The sequence below is a fragment of the Pterocles gutturalis genome, unplaced genomic scaffold (assembly GCF_000699245.1).
Source record: "Pterocles gutturalis isolate BGI_N339 unplaced genomic scaffold, ASM69924v1 scaffold19166, whole genome shotgun sequence".
Taxonomy (NCBI): domain Eukaryota; kingdom Metazoa; phylum Chordata; class Aves; order Pterocliformes; family Pteroclidae; genus Pterocles; species Pterocles gutturalis.
The window spans coordinates 55,612-69,434 of record NW_010100817.1 but is presented as its reverse complement, the minus strand read 5'-3'; positions in this window follow the sequence as shown (position 1 = coordinate 69,434).

Below are 13,823 nucleotides of genomic sequence, written 5' to 3'. Positions count from 1 at the left end.
CTGCCACAGAGTTAATTAAAAATGTAAGGAAGAGTAACACACAGTTCCAGGAGTGGGTTTTTCCTGTTGTATCATCAAATAACCTAATATATACATTGGGATCTGCAAGCGTGCTGATTCTGTTCTTCCTGACCTCCCACTGCAGATTTTCACACAAGAGCTACTTAAAATGAATACCTTATTCATTAATTAAGAATCTGAATAGAGAAAACATGTGGCTCTATGCAGTCATCAGGCCTGCCAGCTAGGTATGGTTACTGTGAATGACCTAGTTAGAAATGGAAATGTGAGAGAAAGCTGCAGAAATCTCACACTCAGTCAGCACTACAGCCTACACCAGCACACCGAGCCTTCGGTTTCACCGCCCTACCCAGCTGTGCTCTGTTCTACCAAAGATCCCTCCAAACAGCTCAGTTTCAGGTTCTGAGCCACCTGGTTAGTGGCACAGGGGAAGATACATCTTCCTTCCCTGTCTATGTTCAGTTCCACATTTTATACAATGAAGTTGAAAACCCAGCCTGTCAGATGAGGTAAACTGTTCCTTTGGGGATGGGTTCTCTCCTTGCTCAAGGGAGCAGGAGGGCAGGAAGGTTCCACAGCTGGCGGGTCTCTGCCCTTTCTGCTGCACCATGTGTCACAGCGATGAGTGTCACACCACAGGGACACAACAGCTTGTTCGTTCACATTAGCTTCTCTTACAAGACAGAAGGGCTGAAGACAGTCACAACTATCTCTGAAAAGCATTTCCAATCTCTCTTCCTTCTGATGACTGTTTTGTTTCACGTCAAGCTTTGAAGACAAATCCACAACCAGCCACAGGAATGGCACAGCAGCGGTCTCAAAGCACTCCAAGTGAAAGGGTCCAGGAAGGGACCGTCTCTGAAAGAAGCAAATCTGAACAGTCTGGAGGAGAGCAGAAGAAAGGAAGAACTGTAGTGCTATTCTGGAAGCACAGGTAGCTCTAGTCTATCAATTAAGATATTAATCTTGCTCCCGTTACTACAATAGAGCACTTCTCTTTTGCTCTGTATTTATCATTACAGCATCCTCCTTGTCAGAGGCTGAGTGCCAGCGCAGCTCACGCTCTTTCAACAATATTTAGACACTCAGATACCACCAAAATACCCATACAAAGGCTGACCTTAAGTCACCTACTTACTGTCACTCCAGAAGCCTACAATGGAGCAGGGACAAAACTCAAGCCTCCGAGTGTCCTCTGTTACCTCTCTAACCAGCCTGTCATTATATCTTTAAACAGAAGTTTCAAATAGAGATCATACTGTTCATCTGCCACCCCAGAACAGTGGGCTTGATCCTGCCTTTCACGAACAGCTAGACTGTAGACCAAAGCCTTCAAGATCAAGGACATAGCTTCACACTTGTTCATTTGCACATAGAAAATGCCATGAAATTCACCACATGTACCCAGTCAGCTGCTGACTGCACACCTGGTCCAGTTGAGCTTGCATTTTGTTTGACTTCATCTCCTATAAGGAAATAATTTATTTCAGAGCCTACAGGACTGAAACAACATCTTTAACTTCACCCTGCACCTGCTTCCCCAGTAAAGACTTATCAGAGCACAGGAGAGGCACTGATTTGCATTCCATTACCATAGAAACCTATTGCAGTTTGCAACTCTGTTCCAAGAACCAAGATCTCTGTATTTCTAGTAGATTACTAATAAACTTGTCTACTGCCACAACCCTTTGCACCAAGTAGCTTGGGACAGGCACGAAGTGCATAGGGCAAGCAAGCATCAGAATGCATTATCAGGAAAACATACACACAGGTCACAAGTTCATGTGACTGCAGCATGCACAAACATGACAGCAGGTGAAAGTGGGCTGGCATCTTGCTCTGCAACACAAGAGCAAAGCATATAGAAGCATTTATTAAGTGTGATGCACTAAAAGAATATCCTCAACCACAAGCATGCCAGACAAATACATATTGTCAAAGATATGGTGTCATAATCTGCCATTTTATTTTTTTGAATCAAAACCAAAAACATGCCATGAAAGCTCATGAAAATGATAGTATTCCTTAGGTCTGGTAAGACTGATTTGTCCCTCTTCTCCTCTTAGGGTGCCTTTTACCATTTATGTTTCACATTACTGATTGCTCATCCCTGAATCAATTTTAAGATCCTTCCTTAACCCAGAGCCCAGAACTCCAGCACCTCATCCTTTATAGTATAAAATTTGGTTCAATAGAAAAACTTAGTTTTAGAAGTCTGTTTGAAAAAAAAAAAAAAACCACCACCAAAATAACAGTGTAGTGTGAATAGTCAGTTATGTTAAATGAGACATAAGTCATTCATGTACTTAGCAAAAGATGCTTTAGAAATAGTGAGCAGCAGTTCTATGTAGAATAGAACAAGTTCTTGAACTCACACCTAAATTCACCTCTGATATAGGCACACAAAGTATTTCCCACACAACAGCCAACTAGCAATTTGTCTTTTATAAATACAACTTTTAAAGAAAGTTTAGCCAAACATACAGTAACCCTGTCAGGTTGCTTCATTTTCTTCCTGGGGATGACAGTCTCCTCCCATATACAGAACTCGTTCAAGATGCAAGGTCATCAGAATCATGCGTTTCCTGCCCTTCAGCAGCATGCACAGCCTTTCCATAAACACCTCTTCACTCTAAAAATCACTTTCAGTTATACACAGTACATATTCCAGTTTGCACTGTTCATCGAGGTCAAAACACACTCCTGCTTCTCAACTGAATAAGCAGAATCATTTTTCCTTTGCGAAAATTAAATGAAAAAAGACACTAAGCCACCAGCAAGGCATGGAGTTTGGAGGGGTGGGGAAATGTGGGTAGAGTCTGTACATTTCCCCCAAGTTTAACACTTTCAATCTCTCTTCAAAGTTCTTCCTACTGCCACCACATACACAGATTATTTTTTTTTATGCCATTGCACAGTCCTCCCATTTCCTCTTAGCCCAGTGATTTACAACACCATCCCTCCCCAGACCTCACCAGCACTCAGTTCCATCACTGGGACACACGCCAGGTCCAGTGACAGATGCAACTGCCTGTTGTTGCCCCAGGTAAACAGTGCTAATGGCTAACAAGGGGATTCTCTCTTTTCCACAGCAAGGGCCACCACAGAAATGGAGAAACTCTATCAGACATTTCTTCAGCCCCTGTGGGTTACTCCGAGGTAGCCAAGGAACATTAAATACAGCAATGTTTTGCACTTCAGGGCATGTTCTTACTGCTGGTCCGTACACGAAAACAAGAAACTCCTGTTCTGTTCCAGCAGGCACTCCAGCCACATGGTGTTACCTGAGGCATTAGATTTCTCCACAAGTCCTCCTAGGAACCTCAACAGCATGCCTGCTATGCACACACAGGACCCTCAAGGGCATCATTAGGTGGTGCTGTAATTTTGCTCCATCCTAACATTCCTTTGTCTAGGAGTCCTTGACTTCTGACTGGCTAGCAAGGAAGAGATAAATCACCAGATGAATTTTAATGATAAACATCTTCATTCATAAAAACAAACCTGATGCTAAAGTGTTTAGAGACCATGTTCTTTCCAGGATAGGTGAAAGATCGAAGTATTCACTCCTCTGCTTCCATGCTTAGTAAAGAAAAAGGCAACAGGAGCTTCAAGCCTTAAACTTTTGGTTTTCTAATACCTGAGCTCCAGTCTTCTCATTAGTGTTCACCAAAGACAGTTTGCAAAGGGAAAGAAACAAGAACCATTCAGAGGTCATCTAATCCAAATAAAGCAAGAACCAAATCACATTCTCTAACACATGAAAACTCTTAGAATTCTAAAAGAAATCTCTTATTTAATATTTACACAATTGTTTCAGGCTTCTTGTATGGGAAAGGTCAAAAGCAGACGAGGTTAACAGCACCTGATCTCTCCATATTGACCTTAGATTTCTTTTTCCTTATTTGTTTCAGCATGTTTTCATGAAATGTGCACGCAGATACAATGGATTATATATCACAATGCAAATTTTCTCATCAGATAAATCAAAGACAAGCAGATCAGGTCTGGTCACAATCATAGTATTCTTGCATTCTGGTTTACATGCTTGCAATTGGTGTAAGGAACAAGACATTAAGTAGCTGTGGAAAAGACTGAAAAAACAGGAGGAATGCTTCCTAGATCTTAAATCAAGCTTTCACCTGCTTTTTTTTCTTTCAGAGTTTGAAATTTCTACCAGAATTCCAGTGGCTTATGAAGTTTGCAATTTCTGCATTCACTCTGTACACGTAAACATATGGGGCTAATATTTTTTATACATGTTCTCTTTGACAAACATTCAGATAATCACAACCAGCTAACAAACCAAGATTAACACCATCATCTTTTATTTAAGGCTTAATGCCTGCTTCTGAGAAGGATCACTGTTAATAAGATTAGGTGCATATCCATCTTACGAGCCAAGAGTATTCACAGAATAACCAATGCATGGTCAAAATCCTTGTCTAGCTCAGCCCACGCTCCAGTCAAGGACTTGGCAACTCTGTCCATTTATTGTGCTAAGCAATACACACATGTATGACAGGAGGCATCTGTATGAATTATAGAAGATATTCAGGAGCATTAAGTTCATTCTCAAAACACATAGACAGCTAGATATGAAATGTGCAGTCAGACTGATTAATTTTTTGCAATAGCTTTTCCAGCAACAAATGAGAAGACTAGAGTAACCTGCTGCTTTCAGTAGCCTGCTAACTCACATTTACCAAGCTATTTCCAAGGCAATCACCTAAATGTGCAAACTAGGAATGTGTGTTGAAAGAGCTAAAAGCTCTTTTAAAAAAATGCTATTAGAGGAAAAAAACACACAGAACTAAGAGATATGAGATCAGAGCAAAAAGCCTGGGTTTAAAATTAAAGCAATACCTGCACAAGTGTTTTGCAATATCTAGAAAGTCTACAAAATATTATGTTATAAAGTACACAGTGATTTGAACATCCCATCCTTCCTGTTTGCCGAGACACACGCCTTCTATTCTTACATGGTGTGTAGTATTTTAATCCTGTGACTCTAAAAGACATTAAAATCTTGTGAAATGAAACCAGTTAAAAGTAACAGAATTTCTTATCTTTCCAAAAATACAAGCCAATCTTTCCCATCACAGCCTTTTCAACAGTCCATGTTAATAGCTTTACTATTGACTTGCAGTAACTTCAATGTTTCAAACAGGGAACATCGGTGATAAAACAATTCAAGTCCCCTCATGGACACCTCCAGGGGGGACAGTATGACAGTGCCCCCAAACACCTGTACTTTTTATTCCATGCTGAGAGACCAGCACCATCATGTATCTGCCTGGCTTCCCACAGACCACCAAACCCAGTGCCTCCAGTCCTGCCACCGAGTCCCAGCTGGAACGGAACACAGCGCGGCTGCCTTACCTGGCTCTGCTCGGAGGGGCACTCATTCATCAGCCCCCGCTCACAGCAGCATGCCCGGCTCAGCCACCACCTTGCCAAGAGGGGAAGATCCCATTCCGGAGAGGAGGGATGCAGGGCTGGGAGGCGGGGATTCTGCCGTGCGAGCCGGACACCAGCCCCAGAGATGCAGGGTCAACCCGACAGCCGGCAAACCCAACGGAGCTGCTCCGCTCCTCTCCTGCTGTAGCACATCTCTCACTGCCAAGGGCACACGCTGCCTGCACAGGAGCTGTGTGCCGGGTTAACCCTCTTCTGGCTGGAGGGCAGGAGGCAGGAGCTGTCTTAAGGGATCTTCCTTCCCCTGTGCTTTCCAATCCATCCTCTCAGAGCCACTCCTGGAGAAACACCTCTTCTACATCGGGTGGAATTTCGCAATGTAAACTAGAAGAGATTTAAAGGAATAACAAGAGGCTGCCAAACCTACAAAACCCAAAAAAAGAGCTGCAGATGTGGAAGGTTCAAATAAAACCCCTTATCAGCAGACCAAGCATCTACTAGTGCCTGGACTAACTGAACCCCACATTGTTACCAAACACACAGGACTGGAGGTGGAAAGAAAGTGGCTTGAATCTTACAGTGGAGTGATCTGAATATTTATACTTGCTCCATTTAGAGAGGGTCAGAGGTTTTGTGCATCTGTCCCTGCCATCTGCAGCAAGAATGCAGTTCTTTGCGAGCTTAAGCATTTATTTGTTCCCAGAATGAGAGAGGCTAAGACACTAGGATTATATGTACTTGACAAAACTGACATACAGAAGACACAGACAGGAGCTAGAGCAGGTTAATGGCTAATCAGGCTTGCTCTAGCACTCAGTCACTTCTGAGTATACCACTCCTCTCTGCCAAAACAAGCTCACAGCTTTAATATGATCCTCTTTTCCTGATCATTACTTTCCTTTTGCACATTGTCTTAATTCAGTGACCATAGACCAGACTCTGCTTCCTTAAAAACATGCCCTAGGGATTTGGACACCTAGTTCTCATTAACTGTAATCAAGTCAAAATCCATTGTGTAGCCTGAGGCTCTGATATCTGGGCTTATTTTTTTACCACAGTTCAGTACAGCACCTAAGAGTTCCAGGTGTGACAGAAACACTAGAGCCCATCCTGTGGCTGACAAGTCTCAGGGGACAGACTGACTTGACAATGCATGTCAGAGAAAGCTGGTGGGCTGTTTTTTACTAGGTTGACATGCCCCAAACTAATCACAGAAAGAAAAAAATAAAAGCAACACATTTCCTCAAAGATATTTATTCAGGACTAAACACATACCACAAATGGACCATGGTCCAAGAAATGAAGTGTAGCTTTGAGCATATGGTGTAGACAATAGACTACCAAAAAACTCCAAACAAAACCTGTCTCCAACCCCCTTCTCCGCTCCCCCCAAGACACTCCAATTCAGGGCTTCTTATATACTGTTTGTTCTCAAAGCAAACAGCCTTCCTGTCGTAGGTTTTAGTCAGACATTGGCAAACACCAGTTTCTTCTCTAATACCTGTGAGGGCATGTGACAGTGCCATCATGTTTTGCAAGGATGTGAACAGACCGTGGCCAAAGAGCAAGTAGTCTTTCTAGAGAACAACCTTATCTGGTATAAAGGAGTATTGCAGCAGCCAGACAAAACTGCAGTCAGGGACTAAAGGTTTGTCTACATGGCAGTACAGATACTCAGACTGTCTTGGCTAGCAGATGCAATTTAAGACAGAGCAGCAGCATGCGTTAGCCTACTCAACATGACCCACGCTGTGCAGCTAGAATACTTGGCTCATGTACACAGTAGCATATATAGAGCAAAGAAAACCTGACATCTCCTAATTCCTTCAAGTGGAAGACAGTCTCCCCTAATTCCCAGTATGAAAGTCCCCCCTTTGCAGAGGGTACAACTCACACATTGCTCTGATCTAATACAGAACAGCAGCACTACACATGCTAAAATGCACCACTGCTGCGATTACCAAGGGGTTGTAGCAACATTTGTATACAAGGTACCAGTTAACAAGCAACACAGCCACCTCCCAACAACTTCAGTTTACTGCTTTTCTCTAGTTGTTAAGCAAGAAAATTGGCTCAAATAATTTTCCTGCAAGTTTGCCTTCTCCTCTTGGGAGCACAGACAGCGTTTACACCCATCACAGCATAAAACACTAGTAGTCCACAAAACATAGCCTCATCCCCTTGACCTTTCACTGAGAAAACTTTGTTTTGCCTACACTCCTTACTATATACAAGCAAGCACAGAACCCAAGCCACCCCTCTCCAGGTAACCAGGTACACCCAAGTAAAGCCCTGCTCACTGTGTTATGCAGGCTGACAGCACAAGCAAAATGAGCACTAGTCTTCCTGCAAGAGACCATCCAGACAGACTGCCAACTCCACACTGTAATCAGTGTCTTGGCTTAGTCTACCCAGACTTAAAAAAAAATTGTGCTCTGAAGCCAACACTTATCAGGGACACAGCTATTATTCAGACACAGCCCTTATTCAAACAAGTTTCCTATCTTCAGGTTATCGTCATCTCTGTTGTTTTGAGTGCTCATCTATAAAAAGCAAAGCTGACCCTTTCCAGAAGCCTACTCCTTCACGCATCACCTGATGGCTCAGAAAAGCATCCTTGAAAACAGAGCTGTCAACACACAGCTTAAAATATTCTTGAGATCACAAAGTTACACGGGGGTTTCCATAGGAGCTGAGATGGTGAATTAAGGTAAAAAAATACAGTAACAATACCAAAAACATGCTTCCTGTCCTTACAGTAATTATGCGATTGAACATCAGGTTTCCACCTGCCTGTTTTCAGATCTAAATCTGTTCTCTTGGGAAGCAAAAAAATTTCTGTCCCTACAGCCAACTCTACTATTTTACCTCCCACAGGCTCTAATCTCCCTTCTGCAAGGAGTCAGCACAAAGCTAACCCAGTGCTTCTGAGAGTGGAATCTGACCTCAAAGTCTTATGTGGATATCGATAAGCTGCAAAAGAAAAGCAGTTTTACAAACAAGGAAGAAAACATTTAAAACTACCCACCTAGACATGGGATTAAGTCCAACTGCACAACAGGTTCCTATTTATTCCCCCCAAATATGAAGTTTTCTGCCAAGAATTGACTCAAGGGTAAAACCAGCATTTCATTTTTGCCAAACATTCTGTTTCTGACATAAAAATCAGTCAAATGCTGCTCTATTACTAAAATACAGCAGGTTTTTTTTCCCTCTGAGCAGGCACAGGCAGTATCTCTCTCTATGCTAGAGAAATAAACCACACAACTAGACTTCACACTTAGACTTCCCTGCTTTCAAAATGTTACCCCAGTATTCCTTCAAGGCAGAAGTACACCATCCCATAAAGAGATTGGCAGACACAGGACTGGAATTTAAGACCAAAACCCTACCCGCACTAGAGAACTCTTTTCAGTTACCCTATTGCTTTGCCTTTTGCAGACATCATTAGTTTAGGACCACATGTTCATTTCTGTCCTGAAGCAAGTAGAGAAAGCAGCTGGAAGCTCAGCACCGCAAGTACAACTCCTCAATCATTCACAACTCCAACTGGCTCCATCCAGCTAGGAACTGCTGTGATCAGCTTTTACATTTTCAGCTGCCAATTCGAAAGAACAGCCAAAAAAAAGACCTCATTCTTCATTTGCAAGCCCTTAGGGGAGACCTGGAGGAAAGGGGAATTTGGCCCTTCTACTCCGACAGAAATTAGAGCAGTGGAATTTATTTCCCCTCCCACCACCCATAAATTTGAATGCAAACCAGTTACCAGTGAACTGGAGCAGGGAGAAAGGAAAGCAAACTAAAGACAAGAAATTCAAGAAGAAATTGAGCAGCTTCTGGTGTTGCATAAGGTAGCTGGAGAATGGGATCTGAGCAGCTTCATATGACTCAAGAGGTCACTAAGCATCTATTCACTCCCCTTGAGCATTCTGCAGGATTGTTCCCCCCAGAGATTGACAGAATATGTAATCCAGTGTTCAGCAGAGCCTAATGTGAAATGACACAACCAAAGGAGGACTCACCTTCTCTCTTGGGAAACAATAGTGCACTCAGATCCCTCTTGAAAAGTGTTCCAGCAAAAAGCTTACTGTTTGTTAACACATATTATCCAAGATTAAACCATTCAAACACCCTTACCAGAAAAAAATATAACAATTTGTCAGCTCACAAATACTATTCAAAGATAAAAGCAGTTCCTTCAGGAACAGGGCTATTTTTCTGAGATACTTCTGTCAAAGCAGCAGGTCCTAGGTGTTGACCTAATTTCCTTCTCTTGTTTGCTCCCCTCATAAAACCAAATCTAGTTTCAAATAAATGCATCAAGTAATTCAGAAGATAAAATACCTGAGTGCTGAGGCAGAGAAATCAAGGCATATGTAGAATGTGGAAAACTTGAAAATACAATACAATACTTGAAATTACTCTGAACCATTTCCATGAAGAGTTCCTGGTCTAGATGCTGTTCACACCAGAAGAACTAGACATTCCTCAAGTTATGGAGGTCAGACCAGATTTGAAAAGTGCTTGTAGTGGATGTATCTTTTCTTCAACTGAACATTTATGGTAGAAATATTCAGCTTCAGGTGCTGAATTTCTTCAGTGAACCATTACATCCTACTCTGCACTGTGTTTACTTCAGAATACCCACTTAAAATAATGAAAAAGCGGAAATAAGTATTTGGATGCAAAAAAAGGTCTAGCACCCTAACAACAGGGGTGGGCAAAACAGACCTGGCAGCAAAGAAAGCAAAAGCTTTGAGCTTCCTCTTCTCAGGAAGCAAACCTATTATCTAAGCCTTGCCTGCTGTAAAATGACTATCTTGTATTTGGCAGACTTCTAGCAGCACTACATATCAGTCAAACTTTTCAACTTTGAGTTCCTGTCGCAATCCATAATATCTTTGTTTCTTCTCCTTATCAAAGTGTTAAGACAATCAAGTCCTTGACAGGCTGTCTGACACGGCCCTTTTTGAAATGATTAGATACTAACTTACCCGCTTTCAGCCTCAGATACCATTCATGAACAGTGAAAAGCCTGAAATTGCATTTTCAAGTTTCATTTAAATATGGTGATTCCATAGATACAGGCATGTCTACGAGTAGTCTCATCTCACTAGAGCTAGCAAACCAAATACCTTCCATCAACACTAAGATGCCTCTGAAAAGGGTTTTTTTTCTCGTTACATTAATACTACTGCTTAGATTTGAGTGAATTCATGCATTACCTCACACACCCTTGAGGAACCTTTTCACTCTGCCATTTCCTGAGATAGCAGGCTGCACTGGACTTGAAGATCAAGCACACTGCGTAATACAGCCAGAGCCTTGCAACACCCACAGCGATCAAGCCTTGCAACTAATACACCTCAGGAAAAAAGGCCCCATCTCCAGAAGGTTAAGCTATCCGGAGCTATCCAAGCAGATAACAAAAGCCTGTCCTCTAACAATACCACTTTCCAACACACATCAGAACTTCGGCAGGTTTAGAACGACAATTCCAGCCTTGCAACACTGAATTTTACTTTTTGTTAAAAGGCAACTCTATAGCAGGTTCTGCACAAATAAAAGGCTTTTGCAAGTTCAGATATAAACTTGGTGCTCAAACTCACAGCAAAAAGTTTGCTGTAGTTATAGAAGCTCATTGTGCATTGCAGGGAGAGTATAAATACCAGCTTAGGCTGAGTTAGGAGCTGTGCCCTCCTGGGCTAGAATGCAAGTCCTTTGCCAGAGTAATGGCCACAATTACCAGCTTTTGGTTTAAAGGCCAGTAGCCAGGCACAGAAGAGAGTCATGACATCTTCTCCCTCCCATCCAAGTGGCCATTGCCATCAGGGCCAAGAGAAGCATAAAGCTGATAGATTACATTACAGACAGGCAGCAGCAGCCAATAAATACCAGAGATATAACAGCTCATGAGGAAACTGTGGCCTCGAGGCTTCTTTCAAGGACAGAGTGTTTAATAATAAATGCAAGATTAATACAGCTCTCATCACCAGGGCAGGCCTTCAGGGGAAAAAGACAGGGCTTGAGCCTGTTTTATTAGAGCCGTTTAGCATATTCACAATGTTCTCTCCACACCAAAAACATTCCAAACACACAGAGATGCATTGCCCAAAATTAGCTCTTCAATTTCCCCTGCTTTCTAGCATTTCCACACACAAAACATTCTTCAAGAAGAGCTTTAAAGCAGCAAAGAGAACAACAAAGCAAGTGAAAAATCACCAGTGTATCAAGGGCATCGTTCCTGCTAAACAGTAAAACAGTTCCTCTTCGAAATAATCTAATGAGAAAGCTTCCAAAGTGACAGCAGAAAATAAATTGCATCGAGCATATGGGGGAAGCATCTGCCTTCAGAGCCCAAACTTCCCCAGTCTTTCTGGAATAAAGTAACTACAATAAACATTCTCCAGCCTGACCTTCAGAGCACAGAATACTATTGACTGGTTTACACAGAGATGTCAAAACCCAAGCCATCACACTCAAACACCTTATGCCTTAAGCTCCAGGACACATGCTTAGGCAACAAGAACTACCAGGTGGCTGGAGCTTCAGTATGACCAGTCTAAAACCTGGGCTTTTGATACTTATGCAAACCAAAGCAGTCTAAGCCTACACAGAAGGCATTAAACTGTCATTTCACACCCTGAAGTTGAAAGAATGCAGCAATAAAGTCACAGCTGCTCCTACCTCTTCAATCAAGTCACTGTAACAGCTGATTACAATATTTTTCAACTCTTGTGCCCTCTGCCATGGGGTTATTTAGGCATGCCTACTGCAGATAGATATTCATAAACATAACTTTAAAATTTTTGCACCTTAAAATAGTTAGGGAGCAAAAGGCTCTTTGGATTTGTTGACTTTGGCATCTATTTTTATTGCCCAAATTATAAACCAAGAACACCAACTAAGGTATCATAACAGATTCTGACAGAGTGACCAGAGGATTGATTACTTTAGCACCAGTAACATTCAGGAATTTACTATGTTATTACTATTATGTCCCTCTAATATACTGTTTCATTAAAAAAAAAACTTAAGCATGCACACATGTACAGAGGATGTGATAAAGAAAAAAACCTCTTTCCAGACTAATCTATTCTTCCTTCATGAGACTAAATCTCATATTGCAAGTACTTGCCTTTATCTGTGCAGAGGGAACCCTGCAGCTGTGAAGCAAATTCAAGTTCCAGAGATTAACAAAAAAGCCCAGTGTTTGCTATTAAAAGCATTAATAACCATGACCTTAGGAAAGGAGAGAAATCGTGTAACGAATTAATACAGTTCAAAGCCAGGAATGAAATATAGAACTGGAGACTTGCACTCAGGCTTCCTGACCCCCAAAAGCAAGGGTCCTGCACTCTCCTTTATCCCCTCATTTAATTTTTTAAGCACACTGAAGCCACAGCCTCAGCAGACAGCCCTCCATAGGGGGGGAAAATTACCTGTGTATGAGGTATGGCATTCTGTGTAACTGCCCCCAGACCACCAGGGACAGCAGACTCCCAGGTGTAGAACCATCCAAGAAGCAGGGTCTCACCCGCCACCCCACCCTGGCTAGGGACCACTCTAGTTTCCTGGGGATAACGCATTTTATCCTGTTAAATTGCAAAGTAAAACATTCATAGCAACCATTCTGTGCAAGATCTATCAGCAAACAGCCCGGGGGAAAAAAAGATGTGGTGGCATTTGCCAATAGTCCCCTTCAGTGCAAATTCATTCAGCAAAACCAAAACCTGAGCCAAAAAAACCACACAAGATATGTTATCAACTTTCTATTTGCTCCCTACTTCAATTGTATTTTGAGGTTCCATTAACAGTATTTGTATGTACACTTGGGTCACACTGCTCTCTTACCAAGACCATTTTCCAAGGTGAAATGCTCTAAAGAACACAAGCATGGGCTGTCTGTAGAGATAGAGAGTGAAGACAGTCTCAGAGAGAGTCTCTAAGGCTTCTTGCTGTGATTCATTGTTTTAGCACATCCTTCCTTCAGGATCTGTGCTTTGTGAGATGCAGAACAGCTTCCTGGCCAACAACAGGTTGGATAGCAATAAGCACAAAAATTTCTCTTAGAATTGAAAAGTAGCTGTCTTCAGCCAGTCTCCGGTTTTTAAAAGGAAAGCTAGTAGGAGATTGGGAGCCTTGAGGGTCAGAGAACAGGGCAGGCAAGGCCAGCAGCACAACTATTTTGACTGCTGAGAGGTTATGGCAGTAGCAGCTCTGCCAGACTGGAACAATCAAAATTATTTCCAGTACTATGGAAAATTACGGACCTTCATATGAAGATTTCATGCCAAACCATTTTTTTCATAGCTACAGGGTTTGTATAATATATAGGAGGTGGCATTATTTTTGCTGGTATTATCCAGACTTGTGTTCCTTCC